Raw genomic sequence first — 23,156 nt, forward strand, 5'->3', positions numbered from 1 at the left:
CCACACAGAAGTGAACTTTTGAACATCTACTGTATCATCAGTGCATTTTATGATATTTCACTTGTATTAGGGGTAATGTAGAATCCTTCACACCTGACATAAATAAAACCTTTGTCCAGTTTTGTACAACTGTCCCTTATAAAATCTAACAAAAACATGTTTATTTTAAGTAGGCATGTGTCTGCTCAAAATAGTCCTTTGTAATTGATCAAAAATATATTTGGATAATTTTTATCAATTGTGTTTTAAAATACAACATTAATATACACCTTATGCAAAAGCTACACCTTCTAAAACATTCTTTTTGTGTGTAGGCCATATGTCAGCCTTTATGTTGATGCCACATTTTGTTGCTGCAACAAAAAATAGTTATTTCAAATTAAAAACACAAAACAAACTTACCTCCTTCATTCTGCTGTCTTGTTTTCTGCTTCCCATGAAACCGGGGATAGGCCACCATAAGTATGTGGGCCATTGTGGTTTTCAGTGTGCGGTGCACATGCATAGAATGTTGGGAGAACTGGCCGAGATGGACTTCTGCTGACTTCTTGGCCCAGCTTCGTAGGACCTCCCATCTCTTGCGGCTCTTGATGCTGCACCAATTGTAGACACCCAAGGTCTGCCCCTTTTTGGAGACGGCCTTCAAAATATTCTTCTTATAAGGGGAGCTGAACTATACAGATACAAAAAGAAAAGAAAATAACAAATCGTTTTTGTGACTCTTTGTTTTTTTTGTTGTAACATAATTTTGAGAAATCAATGCCAAGCCGTATTAAAAATGAAAGAAAACAGCATAGCTTTTTATTTTAATTAAACAAAATATTAACCTGTTGAGTAACCTTTTCCTTTATTATGTCCTTTTTTTACTAATCCAGGCCAGTGTCATCATCTAGGCTGAGTTATTATGTATAGATCGAAATACACACCAAAAGGAAGGGCATTAAAAAACAACACATACTAATGTACTGATGTTATGGGTTGTATCATTTAAATGTATTTCAAATAAACACCACGTGTTTCTATGTAATTAAAAATAAACAGAAATATAACTTTAATCACTACACCTCACTCAGTAACTAAAAGGGACATTCTAGCCTGTGTTTAAAGACTAAAAAAGTTAGTTATAATTGCATTCTCATTTTTAAACATGTACCTGTTTCTCTAGCAAGCCATACAGCTTGCTGTACAGGGACATGACCTCATTAGTCAGCATCTCCAGCACATCTTTTGAGAAGTTTGGAGCCCTGTATCCTGTTTACCAGACATTGTAGCTCCCAGAGGTAGGAAACAGCAGCAACAGTTGAGGAGATGTTGTTGGTGGCAATGTTAGGAGACAGGTGAGCTTTTTTAACACTGGGTACACCTACATGACATGTGAGACCGTCAACAGAAAAGGGCACTTCCATTGGTTTTTGCATGCTGTTTTCACACACATTAGCCCATGGCTGTGTCCGTTGTGGACATTCTTATCCACTACCCCATCAACTTCCGCTGACTTCTGTATAATTGCAAATGTCCTGACAGTGAGGTCAGGCTTCCGCCATTTTAGATTGTTAAATAATGTGTTTGTGAATGTTAAGTGTGTCACCGCCAATCCAAATTTCTGGCTAGTTTGTTTAAATATACAAAATGTAATATGGATTGTGTTACTGTATTTAAATGTGATAGTTGTGCAGTTTTGTTTATACTTCTGTTTACAGAATTTTAGATATAAAAAAATATAAAAGAATGTGTAAATAATACATTTAAAATGAATTATTTACATTTTTGTTTTTTAAATAGACATGTTGAAAATGTGATTTGAAAAAATCACAAATCTATGCTGTGTAAAATAATTAAAAGAACATAGGGCCTGATTATGAGGTTGGCGGTCTTGAGACCTCCAGCCTAGCAGAGGAGGTCAGGAGTGCTGCTGCTGTGGTGGTCTGACCGCCACATTACGACCCTGTTGGTCAGACCGCCAGGGTACCACCATCACCACCGGAATCAGTGATCCCAATGGGCTGAAGGTAGCAGAGGTCAGAATAAGCCAGGGTGGCGCTGCATGCATAAAAAATCATATTAAATAGGCAAACTATTATTAATTTATTTTATCAGTTGGAGCCAGATCTTCTGCCTCACAATAGGAATCCCATAACAATAACACTGATAATGAAAATAAAAGCAATACTGTATTTTGTGGCGAAAGCATCATTCCAGTACTCTGTTGCATAGTCTGGTGGAATGTCACATCCAGCTTTCAGTCGTGTGTGCTACAAGATGTTCTTTCTTCAATGATGAGACACATCAACAGTTTCCAGAGGATTTTGCCAATGGCAAGGGAGATTGTTATGCTTTGGGTCACCTACCACATGTGGTTGGAGCAATTGATGGCACAGATATTGCCTTGGTGACACCACATGACAGAGAACAAGTCCACCGCAATCAAAAAAACTTCCATTTAATCAGTTGTGTGCTTACCAGAGTTGAACATCAGAAGTGTGTGTGTGCGTTCTCCAGAATCAAGACATGATTCCTTTGTACTACCGAACCGCACCATACCCCTGCAAATGTCAGAACTTGGACCTAAGAGGGCATGGCTTGAGGTTGCCAACAGAAATATGAGATTGTATGGGCAAATGGTGGGAATACCATGGGCTGCATTTGGGGATGATTAAGGGGCTGATTACGAGTTTGACTGCTGGAAAAAACCTGACTGTCAAACTCCAGATGAGGAGACCGCCACAGTGCTGGTGGGCTCACCAGTGGCCCCATTATGAGTTTCCTCTGTGCTGACGGGCGGAAACCAAGGTTTGTGTATGTCAGCCCAGTGGAAAATGTGCAGGGTTACTGGACTCAGCTCCAAATTGAGTCGAGTCCAATGCTGTTGCACAGGGTGCCCTGCTAGCACCCTTGGAATGTGCACTGTCTTTTAGGTAGACAGTGCACATCCAACGGTGCTCAGGAGGGGGTCCCCTGTACTACCCATGACAATGTTGTGGGCAGTGCAGGGGTCCCCTTGTGGCCACCAGCACTTGTTCTCCACCAACCTTTTCATGGCAGTTGAACCGCCATGAAAAGGCTGGAGGAGAACATGGTTGTAATCAGCAGGGCAGTACTAACTTCAGCGCCCCCCTGACTGATCACAACCACGACCGCTGTCATCCCGTCAGGCTCCGAGATCCTAGCGGAGACCGCGGTACGACCACCAGTGTCATAATGGGGCGGTCAGATTGCCACAGCTGCGGCGGTACGAATGCCACAGTAAGTCTGGAAATCTTGAGACGCCAGACTCGTAATCAGGCCCTAAGTTCTGAATATGCTTTGTGGTTCACTGTGACACGAATTGGGCTCCAATTATGTTGGTGTTTTTCTTTATGAAACCAAAAAAACAATACCATTTGTTTATTTTTTTTTAAAAAGTGTCCATCGCAAAAAAATACCCCAGTCCTAGAAAGATTTCTCAAGCTTGGAGATGGGCAATTTCTTACATAATTTTAGAGTAATCTTTTTACGAAATCTGGCCTCAGAAATCTAATATGCTCTGCCACTCAAGGTTACCTACTGACTACTCTGAATAATGAGTAGAGATGACTTTTCTCATCTTAAAGTCCTTCTTGACCTATGGAAAGAGAAAATCTTTGACACAAATGATTAGGAGGAGGATCAAAGAGTGAAAGTGGCTCGGTATATACTATCTCAAAGTGAGAGATGGTGTTCACAGAATCCTAGGGTTCCCCTTAGAGGTTGATAGTGGCAAGATTAGATAATACTAATGCTCTATTTGTGCTAGTGTGGTCAAGCAGTAGGCTTAGCAGAGGGTAGTGTTAAGCACTTGTTGTACACACACAGGCAATAAATAGGAACACACACTCAAAGACTTAACTCCAGGCCAATAGGTTTTTATATAGAGAAATATTATTTTCTTAATTTATTTTAGAACCACAAGATTCAGAATTCAAGTAAGTACATAAATTGTGAGGTACTTGCCATAGGTAAATATGGAACTTTAAAGTAAAACAGTAATGTACACAGTTTTGTCAAAAATGGCAATTGGCTATTTTAAAAGTGGACACACTGCAAAAATCAACAGTTCCTGGGGGAGATAAGTACAAGTTAGTTTAGCAGGTAAGAAAAGCACTTACAAGTTCAGACTCTGGGGCATAGGCAGCCCACCGTTAGGGGTTCAAGTCAACCCCAAACACCCAGCTTAAGCAATACAGTGCTGGTCAGGTGCAGAGGACCCCTCCATGAAAAGCCTGGAGGAAAGACAGTGCCGGGGGCCCCCCTTCCCAGCACCGTTGGAATGTGCACTGTCTTCTTTGCAGACAGTGCACATTCTGAGGGTGCTGAAGTGCTAGGAAGTTGGCCTCAACCACACGTATTGCAATGTTACCGACTGTCAGCCTGGTGGGAACATTGTAATATGCTCAGGGGGATGTCACTGCCATGGCTGTGGCATCCTCCCTCAGCTTTACCAGTCCTGTTGTGGGACTGCTAAAGTCATAATGAGGGCCTAAGTCCTTCCTATCAAAATGACTTTCTCTTCCATAGTGGGACGCTGGTCAAATTTGACATCTACATTTTTGACATGGTGCACTAGCTTATGTTTCTGACAAGCGAGGGGGGCCATGAGGCAAGATTCCGTACTAGAGGCCAGCAGAAAGGAACTAAGGGTCTAATTTGGAGTTTGGCGGACAGAAACATCTGTCCGCCAAACTCCCAACAGGGTGGCGACCTCCCCGCCAGACCTATTATGGCTTTCCTGCTGGGCTGATGGCAGAAACCGAGGTTTCTGCCCGTCAGCCCAGTGGGAAACTGGCGGCAGCATTGTTGCTGGCTCATAATCGAGCCAGTGGCAAGTCTACCGCCCTCAGGGGGGCATCAGCACCCTTGTAATGAGCACTGTCAGCAAAGCAAACAGTGCGCATTATGAGAGTGCTGGGCAGGTGTTGCAACCTGCGCCCACCGTCAGCCCTTCGCGATCACCAATCCCGATGGAGATGTCCCCCTATGGCAACATCCCTAAAACTACAAAGAGGTGGATGGGTCAGGGGCCATCATTTCTGCAGGTGCCTGAGTACCCTGTTGCCAGTGATCCTACAGGTGTGTATTTTGATGGGGGAACACTGAGGTTGACTGGAGCCGAACCACATGCCCTGTAACCCATGGGCCTGCACCAAATATCTTGGTGAGAGTGAGCCTGAGGATAAGACTAAGGCTGCCTGCAGGCCCCTGGAACACAGCTGGGGTGGGCCTGTGGGGGTGAATCAGTGACAGCCATGGTTGGCAGACCCAAGACTACCTGATTGGGGTGGAAAAATCTTCATAGGTCTCGGGTGCACTCTTGTTGGTAGAACTTTAGGTTTGAATGACTGGTGTGGGAGAGGACTGGAGGCCCATTGCATGGCCTGTGGCCTGCAGACCTGAGACTACCTTGAAGAAAGATGTCAGTTGAAAGATGACCATGGGCTTCCGGTTTCCCTTCTGTCAGTGGGCCTACAGGGTTTGGATTTGGATGGTGGAGTAAAGGAGAGTGATTGAACCCGCTGCCAGCCCCTTGAGCGGCAGGCCCAAGACCAGCCAGGGAGGATGGGTGAATGATGGGAAAATGCTCGTAGGCCCCTGGATACCGGGTAGTAGGTGAGCCTGTGGGGGTGAATGAATGGTGGGAGTGTGAATAGGGGCAAGTGAAATGACTTTAAGCTTTGGCTGCAACAGTAACCAGGCCTCTTTCCCCTGCTGACCTCCTTCTCTGTCAATGACCTATCTTCCCCTTCTCTCCAATAACCTCCACAACCCATCCATCCACCCCAACTCAGCACAGAATGATCTCTGCTCTGACTTATCACCTGTTTAAGTTGCATATTCATATGAAACAGAAGACCCAGGCAGACCCATAGGACATCATCAAATGTGCTCTTTCAGGCAGAGGAAGACAGTCTCTGGGTTTCAATTATGTCTGCTATTTTCTGAAGAATTGACTTTAACATTTCCATTTTCAGTATCATTTACACTGTTCAGCAATTATCTTTTAAACATTTGCCCTCCAGGTGTCTGCAAGGCACCAAACACTAAAGTACTGAATTTCAATTAATTGGTTTGAAACAGAGGAAAATGCTTTGCAATTACTTCCAAGTGAATAGTTTTCTGTAAATTAAATGGAATAATTCAGTTACTCATATTCTTATCAAGGCTATAAAATAGTCTTCAGAATATTGATTACAAAAAACGCCTAGCCATCTTTCATAAGATTAGTATGGACAGGATGTTAGGAAACTGTCGGCCCTCCTCTTCAATCTTATAATTGTGCACAATCTATGCAAAGACCCACCAACTCTCCAGAGCCTGCAGTTCTCTGTTTTTGTTCGGCTCTCAGCCGCACTATGTAGAACTCCAAGCTGCTGGCTCTCCTAGGAAACATGTCTTCCTGGACAGCAGACACCCTGCCAACATCAAAGGCCGCTGTCACCATCCCTGGCCAAACCAGCTAAGATCCTGATAACACCACAGGTCACCAATCCGAACCAAACCAGCTAAGATCCTGCCAGCATCACAGGTCTCAGTCACCACCCCTGACCAAACCAGCTAAGATCATGAAATAACCACAGGTCACCATCCCTGGTCAATCCAGCTAAGACCCTGTCAACACCAGAGGTCACCACCCCTGGTCACACCAGCTCAGACCTTGTCACTATCACACATCTTAGTCACCAGTCCTGGTCAAACCAGCTAAGACCCTGCCGACACCACAGGTCACCAACCCTGTTCAAACCAGCTAACACCCTATCCACACCACAGGTCTCAGTCACCAGCCTTAGGCAAACCATCTAAGACCCTGTCAACACCACATATCACCAGCCCTTGCCAAACCAGCTAAGACCGTACCAACACCACAGGTATGTCACCAGCCCTCGCCAAATCAGTTAGGATCATGCCAAAACCACAGGCCACCAGCCCTGGTCAAACCAGCTAGGACTCTACCAATACAACAGGTCTCAGTCACCAGCCCTGACTAACCGTCTAAGACCCTGACACCCCCACAGGTCACCAGCACAGGTCAAACCAGCTAAAAGCCTGCTGTTGGAAATGGCCTTTCTGCAGGGTCACCCCCAAACGTTTTGCCTCTTTTTCTGACCTCATTTTTGCTGGCTGTAGGATTCTGAACACTTTACCACTGCTAACCAGTGCTAAACTAAATATTCTCTCTCCCTTAAAACATGGTGACATTGGTTCAAACCCAATTGGCATACGTAATTTACTTATAAGTCCTTGGTAAAGTGTACTACATGTGCCCAGGGCCTGTAAATTAAATGCTACTAGTGGGCCTTCAGCACTGGTTGTGTCACCCACATAAGTAGCCCCCTAACCATGTCTCAGGTCTGCCATTGTAAGGCCTGTGTGTGCAATTTCACTGCCACTTCGACTTGGCATTTAAAAGTACTTGCCACACCCTAAACTCCCCTTTTTGTACAAATAAGTCACCCCTAAGGTAGGCCCTATGTAACCCATAGGGCAGGGTGATATGTAGGTAACATGCAGAGCATGTACATGTGTGGTTTATATGTGCTGGTAGTAGAAAACTCCTAAATTCGTTTTTCACTACTGTGATGCATGGTCCTTTCATAGGATAGCATTTGAGCTACCTTCATATACTGTTTGATTGGTAGATTCTGATCTGAAAGGGGTAACCAGGTCATATTTAGTATGGCCAGAATGGTAATAGAAAATCCTGCTTATTGGTGAAGTTGGAACTAAAATTACAATTCTAGAAATGCCGCTTTTATTAAGTGAGGATTTCTCTACACTCAAATCCTTCTGTGCCTTACAGCCTTTCTCCAATCAATCCATGTCTGGACTGAGCTGGTTGACAGCTCCCTTGTGTATTTCACCTAGACAACCTCAAACACAGGATGCTCAGTCACACCCACACACATCTGCATACTGAATGGGTCTTCCTGGGATGGAAGGATGGAGGGCCTGACACATTTCAAAGGACAGACGCCTGCCCTCACACAAAGGACTGCCAAACCCCCTACTGGGACACTGCCAGACAGGATTGTACTGAAATGGGACCTTGTGCACTTCAAAACCACTCATTGAAGTCTCCCCCACTTTTGGGTATATAAACTGGGTCCCTGACCTTGCCAACTCAGACACTTCTATACCTGAACCTGCAACCTGTCAAGATGAACTGCCTTGCTCCCCAAAGGACTCCTCTGGACTGCTTTGCTGTGAAGGACTGCTGCCTTGCTGTTGCCCTGCTGCCCTGCTGCCCTGCTGCCCTCTGACTCTGCTGAGAAGTGCTCTCCAAGGGCTTGGATTGAGCTTGCCTCCTGTTTCTGATGTCCCAGGGCCAAAAAGACTTCATCTCTGCAAGGAAACTCCTTGTGCATTGGAAATAGATGGACAGCCGCTTTTGAGACCGAGAAATCACCACACAGCCGCACTGGAATGACGCAGCCTGACTTCCCAAGTGAAGATTCGATGCAGCACCTACCTTGAGACAGAAGACTTGCCACACAGCCCTACTGGATCGACGCACAGCCGAACTGGAACGATGCAGCCTTATTCCCCAAGTGTAACCTGACGCAGCACCTGCCGGATCAATGCAATGCCTGTGACTTCGTTCTGCATACCCAGGATTTCCCCGCATCATTCCTGGGCATCCAAAGACCCCACCAACCCACAGAGGATTCAATCCTGTGTGCCGGAAACCACCGCAAATCCCTTGCAGCGTGGAAAATAAGTGATACATCATCTGTGTGCACCCCAAGAAAACAACGCACACCTGCCCTTTTTCCATGCATCTACTCCTCTGCTGTCTTGTGCAGATATTTTTGATGCAAACCAGGTACTTTGTGCTTGCAAGAGACAATTGTTGCTTTTAAGACTCTATTTATCATTTCAAAAGTGATATTTCAAATTGTACTTATCAAATCTTGATCGTTTAGACCTGTATTTAATCATATAAATATCTTACATTTTTCTAAACCTGTGTGGTGTTCTTTTGTAGTATTCTCACTGTGTTATTTCATGATTTATTGCACAAATACTTTACACATTGACTTTTAAGTTAAGCCTGACTTCTCAGTGCCAAGCTACCAGAGGGTGGGCACAGGATAATTTGGATTGTGTATGACTTACCCTGACTAGAGTGGGGGACCTTGCTTGGATGGGGGTAAACTGACTGCCAACCAAAGACCCATTTCTAACCCCCGCCAACACCACAGGTCACCAGCCCTGGTCAAATCAGCTAAGACCCTGCCAACACCAAAGGTCACCAGCCCTGGCCAAACTAACAAAGACATTACCAACACTGCAGGTCTCAGTCACCAGCTCTGCCTAACCAGCTAAGACTCTACCAAAACTACAGGTCACTAGCTCTGGGTAAACCAACTAAGACCCTGCCAACACCACAGGACTTAGTCACGAGCCCTTGCCAAACTATTTAAGACCCTACCAACACCACAGGTCACCAGCACTGGTAAAACCAGCAAAGACCCTGCCATCTCCACAGGTCACCAGCACTGGTTAAACCAGCTAAGACCCTACAATCACTACAGGTCACCAACCCTGGCCAAACTAGCTAAGACCCTACAATCACTACAGGTCACTAGCCCTGGCCAAATCAGCTAAGATCTTATCAACACCACAGGTCTCAGTCATTAGCCCTAGCCAAACCAGCTAGGATCATAACATCACCAGAGGTCACTTGCCCTGGTCAAACCAGTTCAGACCTTACCAACACCACAGGTCACCAGCCCTGGCCAAACTAACTAGGACACTATCAACACTACAGGTCGCCAGTCCTGTTCAAAACAGCTAAGACCCTGCGAACATCACAGGTCGCCAGCCCTGGTGAAACCAGCTAAGACCCCACCAACACCACAGGTCACCAGCCCAAGTCAAACCAGCTAAGACCTCACCAGCACCACAGGTTACCAGCCCTGGCCAAATCAGCTAAGACCCTATCAACACCACAGGTCTCAGTCGCCAGCACCGGTCAAACCAGCTATGACCCTGCCAACACCACAGTTCTCAGTGACCAGCCCTGGCCAAGGCTAGCATCCTTCATCTGGCTGATCCCCAAGGTGATATAGAGAGCAGTGCAGTGTGTGTTTGCGTATGGGGAGCTGGGCGGGGCGTCAGATATTTGCATTAGAAACTGTGGGGGCAGGAACATGCTTCCAACTCCTATACATTAAACTGCCAGGCCCAGTAACTCCACCTCCAGATGTGTTATTGTACAGTGTACTATACAATTGCCCATACCTCAACTCGATCCACCAGGACGCAAGGATGAATTGTCTGAGGATTCAGTGGGAAACCAGGGATACGCGGAAGTAGGGCCGCAATCAATCATGAAATTTGTAAACCGCACTTCTCACCGTGAGGGTCTCAAGGCACTGAGGGTGGGGAGAAGGGGCTGCTACTGCTCGAACAGCCATGTCTTGAGATGTCTCCTGAAGGTAAGGAGGTCCTTTGTCTGACACAGGTGGGTGGGAAGAGTGTTCTACGTCTTGGCAGCGAGCAGCATCCCCTTGCTGCTGCAGAGATTGTTTCCTCCTGCTCTCTGCCTAGCAGTGTGTCTGCCCTCTCTTCCTCCTGCCTCTCTAACATCTGTATCCACCATGGACCAGCTTTTCAGTGCCACCCGTCTAACCCTGCCGCCCCACACCCTCGTTCCTTGCATCTCTCTCCCATCCACGCAATCCTTCTCCCCCACCACCCTAGCACTCCCCACCCTCCACCCTTTATAGTCACTGGGCTCTTAACTCACCGTGTTTACCAGCTCAGGTATGAGGGAGCCGAATCCAATTACACAATGCAAAGCTTCCCGGCTACGTTAGAATTAATTTTTGACAACAGCAGCGGAAAACATATCAGGGAAATGACGCTTCCAGTGCGGGGGGTGGCGAGGGGGGCGGCTGCTGATTTGATATGGCTCTGACGTGATATCATTTGCATATAAAGTACCTCCGTTTTTCAAAACCTATTATAATGTCATCAGTTACCTTCACAAAAAGGTAAACAGCCGAGGATTTGAACTTGGAGATAAGTCACCTTGTTGTCATATTAACTTGCGAAAGAAATATTAAGGTTATTCAGAAAAAGTGCTCTCGGAAGGGGCGGGGCTCTTGGGGCACTGTGGGTGGGAGCATCAAATATGGAGACTCGGCACCCTGCTGTGATACAATCAAATGTATCCCATAAATATTTTTTTCTCTCACTTTTCGGACCATAAAAAAGATCCTCTGTTAATTAGCTGCTGCAATGGAAGTTGCATTGCTGTTTCAGTGAATGTGAAAGTGTGCATTTTCCCTTTTAGGGATTGAAATCTCACAATTCCGTGAAATTCCTCAAAAAGTACACAAAATGCAAAAGCAGAATTGTGTGCTACACATTAGCGCCCTCCTGCCCACTTTGTATGCGAAGACACATTTCAAACTATCCAAGATGGCACAAAAACGCAAGTGCCTTGACCAGCAGCCACTCACCTTCTGGGCACCCCCGTTGTTCCTGAGATCATGTACTAACATTTTCCCATGTCGCTTTTTGTTGTCATTTCAAAGCTTTTGCACGACTAGCAGGGAAATTTCGCCTTGGCCTAGTTCCTTTACCCCTACAGCCGGGCCTGTTTAGAGGCCACTAGTTAAGTCTGGGGCCATCTTGTGGACTTTTGTGCTCACAGGGTAAGGCGGCTGCCAGAGTGGCCTTACTATAGCCCAGTCCTGCTTGTAATTGAGAAAGAAACAAATTCTTATTCCACCAATCTCAGAATCCCGCCAGGATTGTCAATCTTTCCCTCCTTTTGCAAACTTGATTCTCTGTGATATATTTTTTTTAGTACAGACGTGGTATGATGTAAATAAATTTTGGACCAAAGAAGTCCCTTTCTGTGATGAAAATCCCAGTTAAACTTTGTCCCTAATAAGTGACCTATTGATGGCTCCTAATAAAGCCCCACAGGCAGCCGCGGCCTGTCCATTGGGGCTCAGGGGCCACGCCCCCCCACCTTTTGCCCCTCATGAAGAGTGCCTGTTAGCAGTGGTGGCTGGTGACTGAAAGCAGTGGTGGGGCACAAATACAAGACGGAATTGCACCTTGTGAGAGAGCCTCACTACCCACGTATTTCCATTCACCTACTCACCCACTGCCTTTTGTCGCCAACCCATTCACTCATCCACATTGTCATCCACTGCCATTCACACAACTCTTATACACAGACACCCACATTTTCTCAGCCACTCAGTCAAGCACTGCAAACACTTATTCAAACAAACACACATTGCCTCACCCATCCAGTATCCAGCAGTTTCAGTGATAAAAGCTACACCTTTATTTGAGCTGCACATTACATGTTTAATATGACATATCCGTAATTAGTCTGCAGACGAGCATAACTAGCCATGATCAATTACTGGAACCATTACTGCCTTTGAGAGAGGAAATCACCTACAGAGGCAGTGAAGGAAGAGGAGAGCTGAGAGAACAGATTTTTTTCTTATTGTCTGTAAAAAAGATAGAGCTCCAACTTACTTGTGTGCAGGGTTGTCTTTGGCATATTTATGACTTGAGGTCTTCAGGTCACACTCCTGTCTCCCAGAGAGCCCTGGATGGAGTTATTTATTGTATTTATTCCATTTCTCTGCCACAGACTGCTTGTAATGTAGGAACAGGGGATTTTCTTTGGGCAATGCCACATTCTTTTAATAAAATGTGACCTCTGGCACGTAGACCCTTCTGATCACACCCCACCATTTGAGTAAATAGGAAAGGGTGGATAATAATATCGGAGTGGCATGAAGATTTCAGAAACCCGGGCTGAACAAAAAACGCTCCAGGCTGTTTACTATCAGGGCTCCTGGTGGAGGAGGAGATAAGCCAGGGACGTCACTGTGTTCTGAGAACACGTAAGGGCTTTGCGTGGGGAAGCCCTGTCAGCCCTACTGTGCAGCTTTCAACCACAGACTGACGCAGGCGCAGTGGGGCTTTTCAAAGTGCACAACTTTCACTCGGAAAATGTTGTGCAGAAAATGTTTTGCTTTCATCATGTAATTAAATATATGCTTCACTAGAGAGGCCAGAAAAAGCTAGGGGTGCAGCCCCTTAGCCCTTGAACACCAGCCGCCCCTGCCTGTCAGGCTGGTCAAAGGTCAGCCTGACAGACACTTTTCATTTTCCAATAAGGCAGCCAGGAGCAGACATGCTTGATTTGTGCAGACTCCAGGTTGCCTGAGCTGAACTTTGCTGGGCTGATGAGGTCACAGTTCCTATGGGTGAGGCCCTCCCCCTCATGACGAGGGAAAGCGTCACCCATTGACTCCTTAAACCTGAAGCTCCCAGGGCGTGTGCCCATCAGTGACACTGTTGTAATCAATGATGGATGCTCATAGGTTATAAAAGAGTAAAGTTTATTAGCTTAGCTGTAGGTTACAGATAAAGCCCCACCAGGAGCAGCATTCTGCCGCTCAGCCCTTCTCACTCCAACTGTCCACTCATCCGAGCACAAACACTGTCAACATTCCAACCATACAATGACCTCACTCACTGGCTGAGCAGCAGGGAACATTAAGGTAGTGGGGAGAATGCATGAGATAGAAAGAGGCCACAACAGACACCTCGTCACAGAGTGGGGTGGGGTCAGCACTCTCACTGACCCCATCCCACTCTGTGATGAAGTTGGGACTGCTGCCTTCCCTCATTGGCTGATCCAAGGTCAGCCAATGAGGGAAGGCAGCAGTCCCAACCCTCCTGGGACCTCTGAGGCAGAGCTGAAGGTAAGTGTGTGTGTTTTGTAAAATGAATGTTTGGTTCATGCCTGCGTGTATGTTTGCAATATTTGCTAATGAGTGCTGTGAATGGATGTGTATGTGTGTGTGCGTGTGTGTGAATGAATGAATGAGTGAGCGAGTGTGAGTGTGCATGTGTGTCCCGCACCCCTCCCTCCTAAATTTACCGGTGTGGGAAAATAGACCCATCTGACCCTCAGAGTGTTACAGCTAGTTAGAGTGAATCAATCAACTAATCAGAATGTGTAGAGCACGGCTTATCACCCGTGAGGGTATCTAAGTGCTGGGCTGCTGTGCTTAGTCGAAAAGCCAGGCCTTGAGTCTCTTCCTGAAGCCGTGAGCGAGGGTAATGTTTGGAGGTGGAGTGGGAGGCAGTTCCAAGATATGGCGGTGAGGTGGGAGAAGTAACGGTCTCCGCTGTGGCTACGGCGGATGCGTGGTGCTTGTGCGAGGGCAAGTGAGGTGGAGCGAAGGTTTCTGGATGGTTGGTAACAGTTCAAGAGGTGGTTCTTGTATGCTGGTCCTTGGTCATGCAGGGCTTTGTAGGCTTGTGTCAGTATCTAAAATTAGCATCTTTTCAGGGGTCATGCATTATGGTAACCAAGACCTATCCCATGTGGGTAACAACCATCTCTGCTACAGGTCACTACTGCAGTGCAGAGTAGAACAAATTAGGTGTCTAGCATCTCACAGCAGTGAAGGATGCTTGTGAGACAGAATGCAGTCGACCACATGAGACACAGAGTTGATAAGCAAACGATCTATGCAGGCACTTGGCACAGTTGCACAGGACATCTACAGAATGCAAGCAATTAGTGCAGCATAGCAGAGACACTTGGTGCAGTACAAGAGAGTGAAAAGGGTGGGTTATGGGTGCAGGCACCTGTCACAGTATGATGTGAGACGGGAACAGGGGGAAGGTGATCTGCATAGGCATTCAATACAGTAAGAGTGGAGGTGATCTATGCAATAATTTGGTAAATTTTCATGGATGCTGGTTGGTGGGTGATCTATATGCGTATAGTGATCTATGCAATAATTTGGTACACTTTCATGTGTGCAGGTTGGTGGGTTATCCATGCATGCATAGAGATGATCTATGCAATATTTTGGTAGAGTTTGATAGATGCAGGTTGGTTGGTAATCTGGGTGCACATAGAGGTGATCTGTGCAATCATTTGGTACAGTTTGATATGTACAGTTTGGTTGGTGGGTGATCTATACACGCATAGAGGTGATCTATGCAATAATTTGGTACAGTTTGATAGATACAGTTTGGTTGGTGGGGGATCTATGCACTCATAGAGGAGATCAATGTGCATAATTGGTACAGTTTGATAGATAAAGTTTGATTGGTGATCTATTCATGCATAGAGGTGATCTATGTAAATGTTTGGTACAGTTTGATAGATACAGGTTGGTGGGTGATCTTTGCATGCATAGAGGTGAGCTGTGCAATAATTTGGTACAGTTTGCTAGATACAGGTTGGTGGATGATCTAGGCAATAATATGATACAGTTTGATAGATACAGTTTCTTTGGTGACCAATGCACACGTAGAGGTGATCAATGCAATAATTTGGTACAGTTTGATAGATGCAGGTTGGTTGGCGATCTATGTGCACATAGTGGTGATCTATACAGTAATTTGGTACAGTTTGATAGATACAGTTTGGTTTGTGGGTGATCCATGCATGTATAGAGGAGATCAATGTAATAATTTGGTACAGTTTGATAGATAGAGCTTGGTTGGCGATCCATGCACACATAGAGGTGATCTATGCAATAATTTCATACAGTGTGATAGTTGCAGGTTGGTGCCTGATCTATGCAATTATTTGGTACAATTTGACAAATACAGTTTGGTTGGTGAACTATGCACACATAGAGGTGATCTATGTAATAGATTGTTACAGTTTACTAGATGCAGGTTCGTGGATTATCTATGAAGTAATGTGGTATAGTTTGATAGATACAAGTTGGTGGGTGATCTGTGAGTGCATAGAGGTGAGCTATATAATTGTATTTTACAGTTTGTTAGATACAGGTTGGGGGGTGATCTATGCACTCATAGAGGTGATCGATGCAATACTTTGGTACAGTTTGATAGATACAGTTTGGTTTGTGACTATACATACAAAAAGGTGATCTATGTAATAATGTGGTACAGTTTGATAGGTACAGTTTGGTCAGTGACTATGCATACAAAAAGGTGATCTATGTAATAATGTGGTACACTATGATAGATACAGTTTGGTTGGTTATTTTTGCTCACGTAGAGGTGATCTATGTAATAATGTGGTACAGTTTGAAAGATGCAGGTTGGTTAGTGATCTATGTGCACATAGAGGTGATCTATGCAATAATTTGGTACAGTTTGATAGATACAGTTTGGTTGGTGACCTATGTGCACATAGAGGTGATCTATCCTATAATTTGGTACAGTTTGATAGATGCAGGTTGGTTGTTGATCTATGCACACATAGAGGTGATATATGCAATAATATGGTACAGTTTGAGAGATACAGTTTGGTTGGTGAATATGCGTACATAAAGGTGATCTACGTAATAATATGGTACAGTTTGATACATGGAGTTTGGTTGGTCATTTATGCTCACATAGAGGTGATCTATTCAATAATTTGGTACAGTTTGATAGATACAGTTTGGTTGGTGACATATGCGCACATAGAGATTATCTATGCAATAATTTGGTACAGTTTGATAGATGCAGGTTGGTTAGTGATCAATGTGCACATAGAGGTGATCTATACAAAGATTTGGTACAGTTTGATAGATTCAGGTTGGTTGGTAATCTATGTGCACATAGAAGTGATCCATGCAATAATTTGGTACAGTTTGATAGACACAGTTTGGTTAGTGGGTGATCTATGCATGCATAGAGAAGATCAATGTAATAATTTGGTACAGTTTGATAGATACAGTTTGGTTGGTGATCTATGCACACATAGAGGTGATCTGTGTAATAGTTTGGTAAAGTTTGATAGATACAGTTTAGTTGGTGATCTATGCATGCATAGAGGTGAGCTATGCAATAATTTGATACAGGTTGATAGATACAGTTTGGTTGGGTATTCATGCTGAGGTGATCTATGCAATAATGTGGTACAGTTTGATAAATACAGTTTGGTTAGTGACTATGCGTACATAAAGGTGATCTGTGTAATGTGGTATAGTTTGACAGATACAGATTGGTGGGTGATCTATGCATACCTAGAGGTGATCTATGTAATAATGTGGTACAGTTAGATACAGGTTTGTGGGTGATCTATGCACACATAGAGGTGACCTATGTAATAGTTTGGTACAGGTTGGTAGATACAGGCTGGCGGGTGATTTATGCTGGTACTGAGAGTAGCAGGATATGGGTGCTCAACTGCATGCAGACAATTACTGCAGTATAACAGCCACGCTTGGTACAGTAGGCGAGAGTCTTTGCAGGGAGTTTTAAGTTTTTACACACCAACAAAGTGTCCATGGAAACATCAACATGCATTACACCATCTAAAAGATCTTAACTTTAATACAAATTCTTTAATATACAAAGTTTACAATGTTTCTATACAACCTCCACACATTAGTTTAATGACCTATCATTAAGCCAAACACCATCCTAAGCAGGCTGACCAATTTCTCCCACAAAATATAGTTAGCACATTTCACTATAATAGTAATAATTGCACATTTGCACTGGGCAGGGAGTTTCAGAAAAACAGAAAGAGTGGGGGGGGGGAGTTTGTAATGTGTGCATACACACCGTCCATTGATTCTCCTGATAGGAGCATGTGTCCATGCTCCAGTTACTTCAAGTAGAGGGATCTGATCAATCTTCATGATTGTATCCAGCCAGACTGAACTTGACTTGTTGCACTGTAGGTCAAGAGTAGATATGACTGGGGCTTCCATTGAGTAGGACTCAACTCAATGCTTTCTCACAGAATGTAGGATGAGTGCCCTTCCCATGGACATGAATTCACCAAAATGCCAGAGGTAGAGAAGGTGACATCACACAACCTTTCACCTCCACACACACTCACATAGTTATGCATAGACACAAATTCACACTTACACACACTCTCTCGCATAAACACACTCTCACCCACAATCATGCACACAACAAACATTTCTTACTTACCTCAGCTGCCATGAAAGGGCATATTCCAACTAAATGTACTACATTTTTATTGCACTAATAGTGAATATTATATTAGTATTCACTATCAGTGTAATGAGAAATTGACAGAGAGAGTGGAGTTCAAACTGACGTCCATAAGGACGAGCTGCCTCTGTGTTCTTGGCACTGTGGGGCATATTTATACTTGTATTGCGCCAAATTTGCGTCATTTAAAAAAAAAACGAACTCCATATTTATACTTTGCCACTAGACTCGTCTAATGCCAAAGTTATGGAGTTAAAGTCATTTTTGGATGTGGAAACCTACCTTGCGTCAAGGAGATGCAAGGTAGGCGTTCCCGAGAAAAAATATTACTCTATGGACTTAGCCCCATATTTATCCCCTGTGCTAAAATCATGCATGGGGGGGAGAGGGGTCAAATAATGGTGCAAAGATTGCTTTGCATCATTATTTAACTGCTGGGTCAGGGCAGGCGTTAGGGGACTTGTGGGCCTATTTCCATGGAGCCCTTCCCAGGCCCCAGGGACACACCCACCCCAGAGGGGTAAGTATAGGTAAGTACAGGTAAGTATTTTTTTTCTAAAGTGCCACTGAGGGCCCTGAAATGGGCCCCCTACATGGCACTGGGTGCAGTGGCCATTCCCAGGGGACCCTGGTCCCCTGTGCTGGCCATTGGGGTGATGGGCATGGCTCCTGTCTTTTCTAAGACAGGAGTCATGTGGTATGGATGGTTTTCCGTCAGAAAATGACGCTAGGCTGGTTAGAGTCATTTTTTTTTTTACTCTAACCTGCTTAATGTCATTTTTTGGTGTAAAACCCCTTTCTCCCATACTACCACCACCACCCGGCTAACGTCATTTTTTTTTACGCTAGCCTACCCTTTGCGCCGGATTGCACCATTCCATAAATATGGTGCCCAGCTGGCGCTAAAGCATGGCACAAACCGGTGCAAAACTTTTCAGTGCAAAACTGTGTTAGTGCAGTTTTGCACCAAAAAGTATAAATATGCCCCTGAATTTGCCACCTCTGAGCTCAGGGGTCGCAAAGGCAGTGCCAGCGGTCGCAAGGGGCAAGACAGGGGTCGCAGGTGCGATCCCCTGGCGACCGCTAAATGACACCCAGGACCCCTTCTAGAGTATCTTTTGAATGATTTTATTTTCATCCTCCTATCTTGACTTCCTTACACCGGGTGACAACTCTACCCCTCATTGAGGCTCCCAAGGCTGGGTTCCCTCTCCAGCCCTCGCCTGTTCCATGCCCCTTTCCCTCCTATTTTTGAGTTTTAAGAGCTCTTCACTGGTGCAACAAGTAGACTGCAACAAGTAGGCTGGCACCGGTGCCATCTGAGTGGGCCATGTACACCTGCGTGGGACCAAAGCTGGCAGCTCAGTAACAAGAATAATATATTGATTTATTGCGAAACCTTCATTAAAACATCTCCATCTGCGCTCACTCGATATGTGCGGTTCAGCGCACCCTTACAGAGGTGTAATTCTCCGAGCATTGATCAGAGACCTGAATAATTTATACAAAGACGAATCCAGAATTGATGATCCCTCGAAGGATACCGCGCGATAAAACACCGATTAAAAATACAATTGCAGGGTAATTAAAACACGCTCTAATCTCTCCTTTCTGTAGTGCTGCAGAGGTCTGATTGGAGCCGTGTTCCTTTGTCGTTATAATTTACAGCTTAATTTAATTGCAAAACCTTTTTCAAAGCTCAGACAGAATGCAAGGTGCCAGGAAGGTAAAGTTCAAGAGGAGACAATGCAGGCGCAGATCCCTAGTGCTTAAAAACCACAAAGGCTGGTTCTTTCTCAAAGCACTAGGCGTTTGGATGAGAAGTTGTATAGTATTTACAGGATTCTGCAATGGTATTTATTGCATGTTCTTCATTTTGTCACATCTATTTCTTAACCCGTAAACTGCTGATTCACTTCAAGATTTCAGAAAAACTCACCTCAAGGAGTGCAGCCCCATGATGAGGACTCTCTAAACTCTAGCTAGCCACCCCTCTGATGTTGACTTTGTGTCCATCGAAGGTGCTGGAATTAAGTCCAGGTAGTGTTAACATCCCCAAATGAAGAACAAAGGAGGTGGGTTTTGTCTTCAGTAGAAAACAGTTATGTTCACATTTAAATGTCCTGCTTTCAAAGCCACAGATAACTTGCGGGTTTGCAGATCTCCACAAGACTTCTTAAAATGTTTCTTTTCCATGGCTTAGTGCATGAGTAAGTACTTTTGTTTATTGAAGATTAATTGAAATCATTCAAGTCACGAAAATAAATTCATGCTTTAGTGTCTTGAAACTTTAAGATACAGACAGAAAAAGGGGCATATTTATCATAGTTTTGCGTGTCCTTTGTGCCATGCAAGGGGACGCAAGGGCTACAGAAAATCTAAGTCAGATTTACCAAGTCACAAAAGGCCTCCTTTCATGACTCTGAGTATCTTGATAAATCTGGAGTAATGCAAGGCAGCACAGATCACTGCCTTGTGTTACTCTGCCACAGGGAGGGGTTCCATGAGTAGAGCATGGGTGTTCCCAGCCATCCACCCATGGATTTTGACACATTCCCAGTTTTACCAACGCTGGTAGACCTGGAAATGCATCAGAATTTTATGCCTGCCCACCAGAGGCGCCACAAGGGCAAATGATTTGATTTCTTCTCTTTGTTTCTTGTTTCTAAGGGTGCTGCAGAAGTAGGAACATGCTTCTGAGGATTGTATTTGTGCAGGAAGATCCCCTTTTCAGCACAAAAACAATCCTGGCTGCCAGGCAGGTACTCTTGCATCCAGTCTTAATTTGTAAAAAAAAAAATGTGCCGGTGCCCAAAGCTCTTTTCTGCTGCATTTAAATGTGCAAGCACAGAATACTGAGGCAGAGTAATCCTAAAGCTATCTCGGCCCCTTTAATCCATTTACAGCCACTCCCTGCCCCATCAGCTCACTCTTGCAGCTTTCTGATTTCTCTCTTTGTGACACTTTTTCATTTTTCTCTTCCTCTGTCTTTCCCATTAATGTCTTCTGCTCACTGTAAATGCCTGATACAGAAAACTAACTGCCGGACCTAAAAAATAAGTGCTGATGCCTCGCACCGGAAACCATCGGCTCAAATTAAGCACTGCTTGAGCCATGATGCACAGGAGCCTGTGTTGGCGAAAGGCAGCACATTGCACACCAGTGCAAGGAAAGGACAGAAATGAGCAGTTTCATGTTAAATACAGAGCATTCCTTCCCTTTCCCTTTCATGCAGTGCAACACAGCAAGGCGGCTTGCTGCACTGTTTGAAATCAACAGTGGCCACTACATATGTCAAGGAGGGTGACGGCGGTGTTGATGGGGGAAAAATCATTACTTAAGAAAAAAAGAAACACTTACTGTTTCTCTTGCACCACCTTCTTCTGCTGCCTCTAGCCGCCTTGCTCCTGGCGCTGTTTACATGCTAAACATAACATATAAGCAGTGTCAGGATTGGTCTGAGCAGCTCCGAGTGCCGCTCAGACACACGCTGGGGTCAGTGCTGTACACAGTGTGTACACAGCCGGACTGGAGAAACCTAAGTGCACATGTGTGTTTGGCCGACCTCAGACCTCAGACCTCAGACAGCCGGCCAAACACACATGCGCACTTAGTGCACTCTCCTTTACTCTGCCCTCCGACCTCCTGTGGACCAGCCCCGCCCCTCTCAGTACACTCTTCTGGCTGAGCCAGCAGAAGAAAAATGATGAAAAATAAAACAATAGCAACCTATCATTTTATTTTTCATCTGCTGGCTCAGCCGGGGGGAGACGCTACCGCATGAAATACTGATAAATCTGCCCCTTAATGATTAATGTACTATATTATTTTATGGAGCAATGTCTAATTGGAAAGTGGCGCACCTTGTGACCCTCTAATAGGAACAAAGAGATTCCAGGCCCTAAAATAAACATTAACCACAGTACTGAAATGCACAGAAAATAAACTTGTTGTCTACTGGTGAAATATTGTATCTGTTTGCACAAAATAATTTACTCTTTCAAATAGAAAGGATGGTTGTAATAACATACAGTTCCACCGAAGCAATGCAGAATAGAAGCATTTGTGGCCATATGTACGAAAGCTTTTTCCCATAGACACAGAATGGGTAAAATCCTTTGGTACATCTGGCCCTTGGTGACTAAAATCCTGATAAAGATCAGCTGAACTTGTGATTTTCTTTCGTAATTGTAGGTTGAGTAGCATTGCAATCCCTTTTTTTCATTTGCATAAAACATATCAAAATAGTTAGATAATAATGTTACAGAACGTGAAATATAATTTGCCTTTACTCCAATAATATGGTGTCCAATAAGCTTTCTTGACATGCACACTGTCGTTCTGTTGCTACATAATTTAGACCATCCTACCCCATAATGTGATCTTCCAATGTAACAAATTCTCGTGGTTTGGGTCAGAGTAAAGGTGCCCTTCCACTACTTACCTCTGTGTAGCATGTTATCTGATTTGGTTATTGTAAACACAGGGCCATTTTTGCTACAAGTATGCCTGAGTCTCCAGGATTCTACAGTGATACTGGAACAATTTTTTAAGTGGGGGTGTGAGCCACTGACATCACTTTACTTAAGCGCCTTGGGCCTGATTCTCAAAGGTAAACATACATTTTTGTGTACGTTTTTTATTTATTTTCTATTAACAAACTATGAATTAATAGTACTCTACAGTCGGGGAGGAGCACACCGCACATAAAAGTTTAGTGCTTACATATTTTTTTACTTTATCTTTTTTTGGGTTGAGCCTGCGCGTGCATGCGCTGGCGCATGTGTCTCACTTGCAAGAGAATGCTGTGTTCATGGGAGGGCTTGGAGCACATCTGTTGCTCACCATTAGTTAATTTGCGTTGCACTCTTCTTTACAGCCTCGTAATTGGTCAAGGCATGCCTGGCATCACTTCCGTATTGATGTGTGGAGCAGGGATCAAGCACTAATTGATGCAACTTAATTAGTGGCCTTCTGCTGCTCCCGACGTGACTGAGGTACTATTTGTTGTTTTTAACTTCGAGTGCCCCGCAAACAGAAGGCTTGTGACTGGCAAAAATGTGTCCAGCAGGCACAAAAGTACAAACTTTTATTTTTGAAAACTAACTTTATTTTATTTTGCCAAGTCGTCTTTTCTCAGTTTCTTCTCATGTTTTCTTATGCTAATGGACGCTGTTGTCAAAAGATGACAATTAACTTCT

Source organism: Pleurodeles waltl, chromosome 11, assembly GCF_031143425.1.
Source record: "Pleurodeles waltl isolate 20211129_DDA chromosome 11, aPleWal1.hap1.20221129, whole genome shotgun sequence".
In the NCBI taxonomy this organism is placed as follows: Eukaryota; Metazoa; Chordata; class Amphibia; order Caudata; family Salamandridae; genus Pleurodeles; species Pleurodeles waltl.